The following is a 15825-nucleotide window of genomic DNA, read 5'->3' as shown; positions in this document are numbered from 1 at the left end:
GTAAAGTGTTTGCTATACAAGCCTGAGAACCTGAGTTTGTATCTCCAATGCTTCCATCAACTGCCAGGCACAGGTTGCCATATGCCTATAATCCCAACACTCGGGAGGGGAAGACGGGAGAATCTCCAAAGACTGTTGGCTGTCTGCCTGGCTGGACCCATGAGCTCCAGCTTCAATGAGAGACCTTGCCTCAAAATATAAGGTGGAGAGCAAGTAAGGAAGACACTTGACAACAACCTCTGGCCTCTATGCAAATGCACATACATGGACACACACAGGAACACATACACTCACATAGATCACACACACAAAAGAAAATTAAGATGCCCCCTAAACTTATATAATTTAATGTGGGTATCTTCAAGAGCCTGATTAAAAAGGAATAGATTTGTCTTAATAAACACAAATTAATATGTTTAATCTAAACTTTCCCTAGTCTACACTCTGGTTAATTAAATTATAATTTAATTCTAGGACATCAACTTTGCCTATAGGAAAGGCACATTGACCCAGTTCTTATTATTCTTAGGTTAATAGTTTTTGTTGGATTAGACTTTAAGCATTGGAATACATACATACATACATACATACATACATACATACATACATACATATGTGTGTGGAGCTTAACATTAGTTTTGTTCCTAACCATTACAGATAATCATAGACTTAGCTTTGTCATGCTATCTCCTCCAATTTACGTTTTGGCCCACCGTCTGTGAAAACCAACTGGAACTTTCTATCAACCAGAGTAAAGACTTGTCATTTCCACACACCGCCCCCCCACCCACTACCAAGCCTTCATCTCTCCTGTTAGCTGACAAGATAAATGTGAAACCAATGCGCCAAATAAAAACTGTTTCAAGGTGAAATAAATATTAAAAGCGTTGCAAAATATACAACACTTTTACAATATCCTCAGACAGGATGATACTCAGGAGTAGACACATACTTACTTGCCTGTGGTGTAAATCATCTCATTGTATGTATGGGGTAAGATCCACAAAATGCTAGAGCAAGACCTAAGGAGGAAGAAGAAGCAATTAACAGGGTCAAATACAGAAGATGTCGGAATAGATTTGCCAACAGTTTTGTGCTTAGATAGCATGGCTTTCTCCAGATAATATTGAAGAGTTGGCTTCAGGACATAGCTGGCATTTTTGTGGAGTGACTTACAAACACTGCAGTGTATCCAGTCAGAAGGAATTCCAATTATTTTACACTCAGTCATTCTTCTGGAGAAGTGTTGTTCTTTGTAGATTTTTCTTGATTCCTCTAAGTTTGGGGCTCAGTGGTTCCTTCCAGTGGGCTGTTTGCTCTATAATGAAGCCTGGGACACAAAGTGTTGCATGGCCTTTGGTGTATTAACCTGAAAACTCATCCTGAAAAGGAAAGAAACCTTAGGCTATCTGTATCCTCAACTCCACAAACACTCAGTTGTTCAGTTTTATGTTTCTACAACATTGTCCAAGCCAACAGTATCTATCCTTGGCTGTCTCTAAGTTGCCTTCAGTTTTCCTACAGGGCCTTTGAAAATAGTAATGAAAAGGCAAACTTAGAAGGTCTCAAGAGTCTAGCAAGCGATGAACATTTAGCTGAAGTCCCTAAGGGCGGAAGAAGAGCTGCCACTGCTCATAGAGGCTGAGCTTGGAGGGCTTGTGATTTTGACAGATGAGATAAGAAACAAATTCCATGCAGGGGTTAAAGCAACGAAATATAACACAAGTCATGCTAATGTTCAATGAGTCTGAGTGCAGACACACGCCATATGGTCCTTAAAAATCAAAGGAACACACTTGGATATAAGTGGCAGGTTAATATTCACAGTGATGTGAAAACTTAGTGTATGCTTTTTCTTGCTCATATTAACCCAATCTGTCTCTGTCTCTCTTTCTGTCTCTCTGTCTTTGCCTCTGTTTTTCTGTCTCTCATGTCTTAAAAGAAAGGTCGATAAAGAAAACCAAAGGGGAGTGGATGGACACCTTGGTTCTCTGTATGCCCTAGCAGCTGTCTCGATAAGAGCCTCTGAGTCGCCAAGTGCCCTGGAGTGGCCCCACATTGTTCTGACCTCTTGGAACAGTCTCCTCCGTTAACCCAATTTATGAGACCCAGAAACATCTGGTGGTTTGGTATCTTTGTCCGGCTCTGATGGCCCCTCTGTGTCAGCAGATGAATGTGTACGGATGATAATAAAGCCTACATTAGCAAATGTTGGGGTTGGGGTTGGGGTTGGGGTGAGCAGACGAATTCTGGGGCCTAACCATGCAGCGTGGCGGAGTGGGCAACAAAGGCGAGGGGGCAAGATACACAAAAGTGCTTATGCCAGAAGGCCTGACACGCTGCAGGCGGTCTGTGACATCTTGTGGCTTTTTGCCTGTTGTTGGGTGTGATGTGTGTCACCGTCATGATGGATGACTTTCAGATCTTTCCCATTATATCATATCTGTAAGAAATTCCCTCTTCCTCAAATGTCTTTTTGTCCGCTTACCCCTGGGCTGCAGATGGCATCTGCCCACGCATTCCCATTGTGCAAAGCTTACAGAGGACTCCACCATTCTTAGGGGGTTCTGCTCATGGTTGAATTGCTACCATTCAATTAAGACTTGAGATTATGGCTTTGGGCAGTTTAACCTCTTTCAAAAGACTAATGGGAGCTATACCGGCCATTTGGGAATTTCCTGGGGTGTCCCAGATAGATTTCTCTTCCTTGAGATCTGAAAGGACTGAAGTGCCAGGCAAAACAAAGGCAATTGTTTCTTTTTTATGCACGTTGGTTAAATTAATTTTTATAAGGAAACAAATCCTCCTGGTTAATAAAGTCATGTGAATACATGGATTCTGTGGAAAAACACAAAAATCTCTTAACGGCAAATGTGGTCTATAGTATGTAATTCATATAAAATACAGAGGCTAAACATGCGTGGTTGAGAGTTGGCGAAAGTTATAGCTCCTTTTCCATGACTTTAGCCCAGTGGCATAGCTCTGACAGTTCTGATCTGTGAAATCTTATTCTTCACTTGGGGAAGGCTACACTGGAGAGTAATGGGCAAGAACCAGATTGTCTATACACATCCTTTCTTGTTTTTCATTTTTACTTTTAAATGGTTATTCCAAGCATTCTGTTAAAAAAGAAGCCATAGTTGTAAGCGAAGTGTTGGGCTTGTTTTCTACGTTATAGAGAAAGGAAGATGTTAACTGGGTCTTCCAAGGTTCAGAGGATGTTACTCAATGCCCACAGCATGTGGGAAGGAGAGACTAATCAAATGGGACCTTCTAAGCCAAAATGTAAACCTGAGTGGATGGAGGCCACACTAGTCAGGGAGACTGAAGATCATACAAATACCTGCAAAGTTCAGGCCAGTTTTAAGTATTCAGGCACAGACTCCAGTTAACAAATAAAGTGGGCTTAGCAGCGGCGAGGCCACTCATCCACTTTGATGGCTATCAGTGGAATGTTAGAAGTCCAGGAAGGAGAATTTGTGTGCACAGATAAAGAGAGGAAAGGCTCTTGTAGGGAAATCAGCATCAGGAGGGACACTGAGATAACAGAAAAGATAAGGGAGTTAATGACAATGGGACAAGGACCTAAAGATACACCTGAGTGAAATCACAAAGGAGCTAGCAGTGGCAAACAAAAACAGGCTCTACCCCTGGCTGCAGAAGGACTGGTGGGTGTTGAAGTTTGAGAAGGTGAGGTGACAGTATCTGCCCCACGTGTGCACGCAGAACTATCTGATATGCTTTGAGAACTGAGCCTGTTGTATGCTTCTCTGTGTTCTCAGAATATATACACATTTTGAGGAGTCGATGTCAAATGAATTAATAGTTTAAAGTGCCTGTTCCATTTTTCTACCATGTATTTATTCTCTCAAAGCATCGCAAATGACCCCTGGACATTATCTTAAAACATAGCTAGCTCCCTAGGCCCGTTTCAGAGAACTCTTGATTAGGTTACACACAAAACCTTGCCTTTATTGAAAGCTAGGTAATTCTTAGTTTGGGGCATTTGGACACTATAGAAAAACAACAACAACAACAACAACAACAACAACAACAACAACAACAAAGAGTTTCCTGGTGTGTGTGTGTGTGTGTGTGTGTGTGTGTGTGTGTGTGTGTGTTTATATTTAGAGACCATACTTCTATAATCAGAGGTCAGCGACGCAGAAGTGTGTATTTCCTGCAAACTAGGCAGCAGGTGTGTTGTACACATCTTTGAATACTTGCATGAGGACCTTGGGCTGAGAAGTCTTATCTAGGAAAGCTATCCTAAAATTTCAAGATAGTTTAATGACAGATAAAGAGAGTTTTAAGGAAAGACATAACCATCCTTTAAAATTTAAATGGTAGCTATTCCAAGGAATACACAGGGGGGAGGGTAGGACTGGGAAGAGAAGAGGGAAGGGGCTATTACCAGGATGTGAAGTGAAAAAAATAATTAATTAATAAAAAAAATTTAAAAACTGGGGCTGGAGAGATGGCTCAGAGGTTAAGAGAACAATCTGCTCTTCCAAAGGTCCTGAGTTCAATTCTCAGCAACCACATGGTGGCTTATAACCATCTATAATGACATCTGGTGCCCTCTTCTGGCATGTGGGCAGAATACTGTATAGATAATAAATAAATCTTTTGGGGTTTTGTTGTTGTTTTGTTTTGTTTTTATTTTTGTTTTTCATTTGTTTGTTTGTTTTCAAGAGAGGTTTTCTCTGAGCACTGGCTATCCTGGAATTTGCTCTGTAGTCCAGGCTGGCCTTAAGCTCACAGAGATCCACCTGCCTCTGCCTCCCAAGTGCTGGGATTAAAGATGTGTGCCACTACCGCCCGGCCTTATTTTTGTATTTTCAAGACAGGGTCTCCCTGTGTAGCCTTGGCTGCCCCGGACTCACTTTGCAGAGCAGGCTGGCCTCAAACTCACAGTGATCCACCTGCCTCTGCCTCCCAAGAGCTGGGATTAAAGGCATGTGCCACCATGCCCGGCATATATAAATTGTTTTAAAAAAATTTTAAAACTGAATGCATTACATGTTACTAAGTGACTTCATAACAAAACACAATGGATTTTGCCAGAATGTGTGAGCCATATGACGGGACATGACAGTGTAGTGTATATTTCTTTCAGTGAACTTTGAAGCATCAAAAAAAAAATCCACATTGTACTCTCACAGAATGCTATCTTAAGCCATATGCAAACTTAGCAAGCTCTTCCTTATCGGTTGAAAATCATGTAGAATTCTGTGAATTCACAGGTACCTGAGTCAAAAAGATGGGAAAGGGGGACATTACGGGCTTGGGGGGACATCCCTGTATAGCAGGTCTCTTATTTAAAAATAAATAAAAACCAAACAAATAAACCATTCACGCATTCTGAGGAAGCCAATTGAACATGATTGAAAGAAATTATTGTTTTTTCCTTATAAAGGCTGTGATTTGTGAAAATCAAATTATTTACTAAGTGTTAGCTATTTATAGTTTGTTTTTCGAAAGTCCCCACATCATGAAAATGTAGGGACATAGTCTAAAGAGTGGCCAAGCCATTTCTGGGCACTGGACCCCCAAAACAGTTATAAACGTGAAACAGCCCTGTGAAGAATTATCTCACTCCTACAAAAGGCTTGAGTTTGAGGCTGCCTACTACATTCTCAGTCCCAAAGTGCATTGGAGTATTTATAAAACTCAGAGGAGTTTTCAGTACATGACTAGGAGATATCCTAAGCACTGTTACCATAAATATATGGCCGTTGCTGATGTGATCTGATGATTTTTAAGTAAAAATCTTTGGGTCAAAAATGTTCCCATAAAGTCTAAAGGCGAATGGAGGGAAATTGGAAGGGGCTTTTTAGAGTTCTGGGGGGTTTCTCCACTTTGGCCATCTTGCCATTTGGGATAGGAGTTCTTTCCCGGAGGTAGGGAGTGGGCATCTGTGCTTCTCAGGGTGATGAGTGCCACCCATGCACTCTACATGCTAGAAGACAGCCATGCTCCCTACCCAGCTGTCCCCTAGGTCGGGTGGGGATGTTAGCCGTGGCTGGAAAACACGATTTTAATATTTCAATCAGAGAAATAAAATTCCATTTAACTAGTCCTGGTATATACCAGCTTGTCCAAAACCAAAGGGAGCCTGGAAGGTGCCACAGGCAACAGGAGTGCTAAACTCTGCACTTCAGCTAAGCGATGGTGTCTTTTGTTTTCTGCCTTAACCTTTTTTTTTCTTTCTTTCTTTTTCTCCCTCCCCTCCCCTCTCCTTCCCTTCCATTTCCCCTTCTCCTCTTTCTCCTTCCCTTACAATAGTATGAAAATATGCCTCATCATATGATAATACAAATGATAAGAAATAGCCTTAACATGAACAGATGCATATTTGTTGAGTACATTGGCTTCGTAGTAACAGATTGTCCCCAATTTGTGCCATTTTTAAGTATTTGAAATCAAAACATCTCTATTCTAAAAGTAACAAAGGACATATATGTCAATGTACGTATTGAGGCCTAAATATCATAAGGAAGAACATTACTTAGATGTCCCAAATGGCTTAAAGAAAAAAGCAAATAAATAACCAAACAAACAAAAGAATCAATTTGAGAAAACTCATCGTCCGTGCTACCATTTGGTCAAACTATACTGTGGATTCCAGGATTCCATGTTTGCCATCTTTTGGAGGCTGAATGGGATTGTGGGCTTTCTGTCCATGATCCTCTCCGGTCTGCAGGTTTCTGACGCCTGCGTGCCCATGCGTCTGTGTGCACTGCTCTCTTCTCCCTCCTTCTCTCCTGCATCTTGTTACTATAGAGTGGTGGAAGAGAGTGGAGAGAGGGGACTTCACTGACCCGGATGAGATGAAAGTCCCATAAGGTTAGAGACAGGGGTACTTTGAAAATAAAGACTAAATTACTTCAAACTGAGCACATTCAGCAAGGCACCATAAAAGACAATATCTAAGGAGACCGAGAACTCTTTTTCCCCCACGAAATCAGCAGTCCCTATTTAGCAGAGGGCTCTTATTATTCACTTCAGATCATGCACTATCTCCAACCATGGCTTCTCTGAGTGACATCCACCCGGGGACTCAAGTGATAAATATTTAACAAAGGGACCTCCCCCTATAGTCTCTTTGCCTTTTTTTTTTCCATATGCATTAAATTAATTACTCCATTTTAACAAGCAATGCTCCTCTCTGAAATACAGTCCCAATAATTTCACACTTTTGAAAATTATCTGCAAACTACATTGCTCTACTGAGAAACACTGTAAAAGATTCAAGTTTCCAGGCTTAATTCTGGCAAGAAAGGCAAAACCATAAAAGACGAACTGTTCGGATGTGCCTCTCTCCTTCAGTGCCAGTGCACATGGCCCCATATTTGGTCATCTCAATGGAATGGCATAGAAAGTTTTGCTTACTGCAAAGGAGAAAATAAAGACATTTTACGGGCTTTGTGGAGGATTTGATGTACCAGAGACATACCCTCACCCCCACTTCTCCTTTCCTTCTTACTCTTTTTTTGGGTAGAATTCTTTCTGCACTGAAGACATTCTGTTCTGGTGAGTTCTTCACTTCTTATCCATGGCAATTACACTCACATCTTTGATCTTGGATGAAATCTCTTGTGCATATTTTGTTCTATTTACGTCTTTGATCTAGTTTCTTGTGACTTATGTATTTATTTATTTTAGGTTGGGTTTTTATTCGAAAGACACTCACCCTACAATATTTAAAGAGGAAAGCAAGGTGACATTTACTTTACCCATATGACATTGTCTCTTGAGGCATATGGATAACTAAGACCGTCTTTATATGTCTCAGCTCCTTCTTCCAATATCCGATAGTGTGTGATTTTTAGCTGTCATAACAGCTCACAATTGGATAGATCACAATGTGGGTGATCCAACTCAGCTCTTGCATTTTGCAATCTTGCTATTCCATTTGTCTAAAACAGTCGACTTTCCCGCAACCCAACAGCAATGCAGCTGTTGGGCACGAAGCAAACTCACAAAGCACTTGCTTATGGATGGCTTAAGTAGTCTTATTTATTTGCTGTTATCGTCATCACTTTATTTACTGTGAGATTATTTGCTTGCTTATGTAACACGTCATTTATATTCAGGTTTCAAGAACTCACCCAGGTAGCTTTAAAGATGATATGTGTTGCTAAGGGGAGATTAAAAAATAAGATAACAGCTAGCGGCCGCTGTAGTGATGGCAAGAAGCTATGAATAAGGGGGCCGCATGGGACCTGGGAATGTACATGACAAAAATTGGTCACCATGGCAACATTTGAGCAGTGGGAGACAGGGAGCTGAAGTGCGCAACACAGAACCACAGTGGCCTGATTGAAAAGAACTGCCTATAATTTAGCTTGACTGACTTGTTATGTAATATGCTTTCTGTGCTATGCAAATGAGTGTAGAAATGTGAGAATTCAAAATAGTTTACAAATCCAGACTGCAATGAAAAGAAGAAGAAAAAAGGAAGGGGACACGCACCTTGAAGGGGTAGGATCAGAATTCCAATTTTTAACAAACCAGAGTGTTTCTTTGGGCTAACGACCTTAGACAGTGTTACCATAGGTATTTCTTTATAAAGCCCTGTCAAGAAACAACATTTTTTATATTCCAGAGACCTGTTTACATAAGATGTTAAATATTGTTTTTTTTTTAAGCAACTAAAACTAGATTTAGGGGCATAAAAAAGTGGCACAGTGGTATGAAATTATAACTTTGAACAGCTCCTTGCTGAGCCTCCTTACAGAAAAGAGAATTCTGTGGAGTTTTCCGTGGGATTTGCTTTTAGCTAGTTGGTTGCTTATTGAGGCATCTGGACAATTGTCACTGTTTTCCTTCTCAGTTGGTTTGTTCTGCACGTAGTCACATAGAAAGAGGGAGCTCGATGATATGGTCTGGCCAAATGGCATTTTGCTTTGTTTGCCTTCACATATATTTGACTGTAATGGACACATATCACATGAGTGTCACCAGGAGAGCCAGAATAATTGATGAAAAGTGTTAGAGCACTGACACCTCGGTCAGTAAATCTGAACGGGAAATCTCTTCTGCAGATTTAGCAAGCTGTACATAAGCACCGTCTCTCTCTCTCTCTCTCTCTCTCTCTCTCTCAGGAAGCAGAGTAACAGTGAATCGCATAGCTTAATGGCAACATTCCTGCTAAGCTGTGCATATAATAGTGACAATAATAAAATTAGTAGTAATTATAGAAATGATTACTGCTTAAATTTACTGAGCACTGTCTGGGTGCCAGATACTCTCTTGCCTCATTTACTCCTCACAAAATTGCTGCAAGACAAAAACAACCGCCCTCCCCTCCCACTTAGCTGATAGGGGACTAGAAAGGCTAATGTCATCGTCTGTGGTCATGCAAATAGTAAACTGTAGTGTCCTGATCAGAGTGCAGAGCCATCTATCTCCCGAACACTATTCTCTAGGCAAAGTTTCTTTCCGCTGCATGTCCAGATGAGTTAAAATTACCTTTCTCTGCTATTCCTGTGGCCAGCACTCTCCTCTGCCCAAATCCCTTTTATTGAAACAGTCACAATACTTCATCACAGCCTCAGCTCCAGCCATGCACCCAGACACCAGAAACCCCTTTCCTCTGCTTGTTTTCTAGATTTCCTTATGTTTTTGGTGTGTTTGGAACTCACATTGCCCAAGGTTCCCATGTTCCCAATGGAGTAATTGTCAGTGATGGGGCCTTGTGAAAATGATGCGATCATAGGCCTCTGACTTTGTTATTGGATTAACCCATTGATAAGTTGGAGGTGATAGATGTAGAAAATAATATGTTAGGAGGCAGGTGGATGGAAATTTAGGAGCTGTGATGTATATGAAAGGAGGTGGGTTGTTGGAGGTCTGTTTCTTGTCCTTGGCCTCTTTCTGGTTTTGTTTGTTTTTGTTTTGTAGCCTCTGCTTTCCAGCTGCTCATTGGTAGGTGGCTCTGTTCCTTAAGCCCTCTTTGTCATGAGGTTCTGCGTTACCACAGGTCTGGAAGCAATGGAGCCAAGTGGCCAAGGACCAAAACCCTTGAAACTCTGGACCAAAGTAAATCTTTTTTTTTTTTTTCCTCCCATAAATTGATTTTCTCAGGGATTTCCTTACAGTAATGGAAACAATGCATCCTGATGAATGTGTCGTAAAGTCCCTCATGACAAGTTGTCGACTGGTCATGGCTTCTACTTTGTTTGGCTAAACTAGATTAGAAAGAAGAATGTGTAAATGCTGACTGTTCTCATGGTGTCGATGCCATAAAAGAATCAAGGAGCAAAAGGAAGTTACTGGCCAGAATTTGCTACAATCCAGAATTCAGTATGGCTGGGAAAGCTCCACGTCTAGCTTTGGTCACTCACCTTTATGTTTGAGACACTCACCCCAGCTGTTTTGTGTGAGCCTAGATTGTCAGTGTTGCTTCCTAATGGCAATGCCTTGAGCCTCAAAGGAGACTTCAGGCTTTGGCATTTTGAACAGTGCTGAGACTGTTAAAGACTTGGAGACTTTTGAAGTTGGCCTAAATGTATTTTTCATCGTGAGACGGCCATGAGCTGGTGGGGCCAGGAGTGAGAAATGGGCCCTGTTAGCTCACATATTTGAACACGTAGTTGGTCTCTAGGAAGTGGGCTATGTGGGAAAGTGATAGAGTTTTTAGGAGGTGGATCCTGGAGAAGCTATGTCACTGGGGGTGGGCTTCAAGATTTTATAGATGTTTCCCACATCTAGTAGGGCAGTTGTACTTTTTCCATGTGGTTGAAGATGGAATCTCTCAGCTTCCTGCCTTGGTTGTTTGCTACCATTGTCCCAAATAATCTCTTTCTTCCATAAGTTGCCTTTGGACATGGTATTTTTGTCACAGCCACAAAAGTTACTCATACCAGGAGATATAAAATATGCAAATTTCCACACCTGCTAGTAGAGTTATAAAGATACTGTTGGGGCATTATCGTTTTCACTAGCAAGCAGCACAGAAAAATGTCAGGGCCTACACATTGTCACCAACACTTTGTGCGCCAATGGTTCTAAATTGATACATCCTGGAAGCTTTAGGCTTGAATAATTTGGTATTATATAGTCTGATAATGAGGGTGATCACTTTTTCATATGTCTATTGTCTGTACTCATTCATTTCTCTACCTGTCGTTCTTGTGATGTTTGGGTCAAGAGCAGTGAATTAAATTGACAAATCCATTTATCAGTGAGAGATCATATATAGGGGAAGCTTTTTACTCGTTGGAAATCTTCACTTTTAGTTCTCTTGGTACTTGAGTATTAAGATATAATGTAGTCTGTGTAAAGGCAGGTCTAAAATACAATGTCTCAAAGGAGGTAGAAACTCATATTATCCTTGTATATATAGTCTCTAAACAGCCGGGCTATCAAGCACTTCCGCTGTGTTGGACTGATGCAACTCTTCTCTCCATGTCTGAAATCTTGAAGGTCATGCTCTTTTCCTGAAGAGAACTCCTCACTATTTCATACTCAGGCTTGATGTAAGAGTGAAGAAGCCAGGGGCATGCTGCTTGACCTATATGGGAGATGTAGAAGCTATGCATTTAACCCATACCTCATTAATTAAATGCTGGCCTTTTAGCTGAGCCTCACTTTATACTCTCAATGTAGTGCACATTTTGCCCAGCTAAATATTCTAGTATAGTGGAAGAGGACGAGAGATGTTGCTGATGGACTGTGGTCTTCACCAGCACTGCCAATTGCTCTACTTCTAAATCCTGATGATCATGTTGATGATGTTGATGATGATGATTCGTGTGTTTACCTTCAGTGTGTTTCTTTCAGATTACAATTCTAAGATCTCAAAAGTGTTTGTCTCCACTTCCAGGAGGCAGTCCCCAACAAGGATAGCATTTCATAAGCTTTCCTCTATTGCATTAATACCTTGCATGTGATTTTCGCATGGAAACAAAAAGTGCTTAAGTTACCATTTGCTGTTGTGTTTATTACTATTGTCATTGTTGCACCATCACAGCTTTGTCCCATGCCCGGGACTCAATCTGTTGTGAGTTTAGAAACCAGGCTTTAGGGGTGCAGGTGGGGCAGATGCAGGGAAAATGCAGGGACAGGGAGGAAGTGGAGCTATGATGGTGCAGAGCTGGCCTGGGGTGCAAAGAGCAGGCATGGCTGGATCCTGGGAACTAGACACTTGGTCTAATATTCAGCCCCATCTTTCCCACCATCACCTACAGCTTGATAAGAAAGGTGTGTAGATACACTGTATGGATTGAAGAAGAAGGAAAAAGAGCAAGCATCGTAGGTTCTGCAATGGCTAGAGGCTTGCAAGCCGAGGCTGTTACCATAAGGATACTGCAACGAGAGGCCAGTCTCTTGTTCTTTCTAATGTCAAAAACTCTTTGAGCTGCTTACACCATCATGCTCTGTGGCTTTGTTGCTGATGTTTTTGTTTCGATTTCGCCATATAATGAGACAATGCAGTCACTGTTCTTTCCAGTTGAAAAATAACGACAGACTCTACTTGATTACACTCAAATTAAATGCAAAAAACTGTGAGATTAGAAGGTGCTTCTGGGAAGTTTACATCTCAAACTCAAATCTAGAAAAATCACAAAATCATTAATATAAAAATAAAATAAAAGTAACAGGAGTAGATGACACTTTTTTCCTGTGGTGATTTGGTTCATATTGGATGTTACAAGAAAAGGCTGTGAAGTCAGATAAAAAGTCATTAAGATACCCCCCACTGTGCGTGTCCATTCATTATACTTGCATCTTTCTTATATTTATTGCACATGTTGTCAAAATAGTGCCTCCTAAGCACAGAAGGCCACACTTCTACTATGCCCATTATTTGATGAGGATGAGTCTAGACAGATAACCAAGGCATTGCCTTCTTTCATTGTTCCCTAATTTCTAGTGTTTCCCAATACCTCAGCAATGAATACTTAATTGGAGAAAAGCACTGGGCCAGCCACTATGGAGGTTTCACTTGGTCCAAAGAAATGCTCTTTTGCCCTTTAGCAATTTAGGAACTAAGTGGGGTGACAGCCATCCCAATTCCCAACCCATATGCCAAGGGAGAGAGCTGTCATATGGCTGTATAATAAAGCCCACTCTGGAGGTCCTGTCCTCTGCAAGCAGAGAGTCCTGTGGCCTGCTTCTGCTTTACATGTATTAGATTTGCTGTCTGGAAATATCATGCCATCTGGAAGCTTGTGGGGGTGGGCCAGGAGGACCACTCATGGATTTCCAGGCAGCTGGGCAGCAATGCTGTGTGGTCATAAAGAACTCTGTCACAAAAGTCTGACTACATTTGGAATTTAGGATGGGAAAGGGGCCTTCAGAATGTGGGATGGAACCCACGAAATAGAAGAGACCATAGGAGTGCAGAGAAGAAACACACTTTTATTAGTTAGCTATATGGAGTCAGGTGTCAAAGGAGAGTAGGTGATGGCGAGTCTGAATGGGTGATGTTGGGTAATCATAGTTAGCGTCTGTCACTCTGACACAAACTTATACTTGAAAAGAAGAAATATCAGTTGAGGAATTTCTTCCATCAGATTGACCTGTGGGGTATTTTCTTGATTGCTATTTGGTAAGGGGAAGGCTCAGCCCATGGCATGACATACCACACCTGTATATGTGGGCTAGGTAAGAAAGCAAACTGAGCAAGCCAGGAAGCAGTATTCCTCCATAGTCTCGGCTTCACGTCCTGCCTCAGCTTCCCTTGATGACCTACAGTCTGTAAACCAAATAAATTCTTTCTGCTCCAAGTTGCTTCATGTCAGTGCTGTCTCTCAGCAACAGAAGCACAGAAAAGAAAACTAGGACAGTGGGTGACGGTGAGTCTGTGCGAGAGATTGAACTTGACGTATGAACAGAGCCTTACAAGAAGTGAGGAGGGTAAGCCATAGACGTGATTGGGTAGAAGAACCAAAAAGTGCAAAGGGTTTGGTACAGCAAGCAAGGAGGCCCTGGGCCTGGAGCAAAGAGATAAGAATGGAGAGGAGCCAAGGGATAGAGGACAGACAGAAGGTGGGGCTAACGTATGCTGAGATGTCCTTAGCTGCTTTAATGAATAACAGGGCAGCCACCAAACCTTCCAAGATGTAGAATATACTCATGGATTAAAATATGGAGCAAAAGAGCATGTGAAGTTGGGAGCAGGTATAACATAGAAAACATAGAGTTGGGACCAAGGTCTTAGGCCTGGGCAGGAACATGATCAAATGTTTCAAATGGTTTCAGGAGGATGAGCTGACTGTCACCCTCAGAGGCCGGCACAGCCACATGACACTCAGGGTGGCTCTACCACTCCTACGTGATGAGGCATTGACAGATGCTGTGTTATTGCCTTCCTGTAATGCAATCCAGTGCTGGGTATAGGGTCTTCATCCTGCCAGTCACCATACTCCAGTGAATGGAGTTCGGATCTTCTCTCATGAATATACTTCAAAGGAGGAGGAAGGATGACTTGAAATGACACAGTGCTTCTGGTGAATGAGGGCAAGAGAAGCAGAGACTTCGGATGGCTGAGAGGGGAGATGACCGATGCGAAGTAACTCTGAGGAAATAGTAGATGGCCAGATGCAAACTAGTGGAGGCCATGGCATGAAGAAAAGCTGAGGAGGTAGTTGCCACAGAAAGGAATAAAATCAGGTGATGTTGTGTCACCATTAGAGCGTCACCAATGGCTAGAAACTGAATAAATAGTGTGCAAGCAGGGCAGGGAATACAGTTCAGTTTGTAGTGTTGGTCTGGCATGCACGAAGCCCTGGGTGTCTCACCAGCACCATATAAATTAGGTGAGTGGTGCATGCCTATAATCCCGTCACTTGGGAGGTGGAAGTAGGAGACTCAGGAGTTCAAGGTCATTGTTAGTTATATAATGAGTTCAAGGCCAGCCTAAGATACGTGGGACTCTGTCTCAAAAGCAATAAACAACAACAACAACAACAACAACAACAACAACACACACACACACACACACACACACACACACACACACACACACACACAAAAGAAAGGGCACTAGTGCCCCCTTCTGATCAAACTGCTTCTGAAGTTCATCACTTTTAGCTCTTCAGAGATGTTCTCACATCTCAAGTTTTAAAAAGCGTTTTTTAGAGACTATAATTTCATTATAATATTTTTCCTTTTCTTTTCCTCTCTCCAAACCCTCCCTTATACACTTCCCTGATCTCCTTCAAATTCATGGCCCTGAAAAAATTGCTATTGCAAGCACGTATACATAGTCTATACATATATATCCCTAAATATAATCTGCTCAGTCTGTGTAATGCTACCTGTGCATATGATTTCTCAGCCGACTGTCTGGTCCTGGTCAACCAATTGCTGTGCCCTTCCTTGGGGAGGACCACCGCTCCCACTCCCAGCTTACTTTTGTCTTGATTTTTTTTTTATGAAAACAGCCCCCTATCTTAAATTGATATTAGTTTCCCTGGACATTTGCTTATTACATACAAACACAGAAAGAAAAAAGAAAAAGAGGGGCTGGGGAGATGGCTCAGAGGCTGAGAACTCTGGCTGTTCTTCCAAAGGGCCTGAGTTCAATTCCCAACAAGCACATGGTAGCTCACAACCATCTATGATGAGATCCAGCACCTCTTCTTATGTACAGGCATATATGCAGGCAGAATACTGTATAAATGGTGGATAAATAAACCTTGATTTATTTTTTTAAGAGCAAGAGAATTTCTATCTTTGTCACTTACAGGAATTATTACTAGGGAGGAAAATGTCTAAACATGTTCTATTTCAATCACAGATAAGTCCAGGGGTAAATATTTTAAGCCATGGAAGACACACATCTCCATGGTGGCTACCCACCTCTCACAC

Source organism: Acomys minous, assembly GCF_964271855.1.
Source record: "Acomys minous genome assembly, chromosome: 4".
Classification (NCBI taxonomy): Eukaryota; Metazoa; Chordata; class Mammalia; order Rodentia; family Muridae; genus Acomys; species Acomys minous.
The sequence above is the reverse complement of the archived record's forward strand: the minus strand, read 5'-3'. Positions refer to the sequence as shown.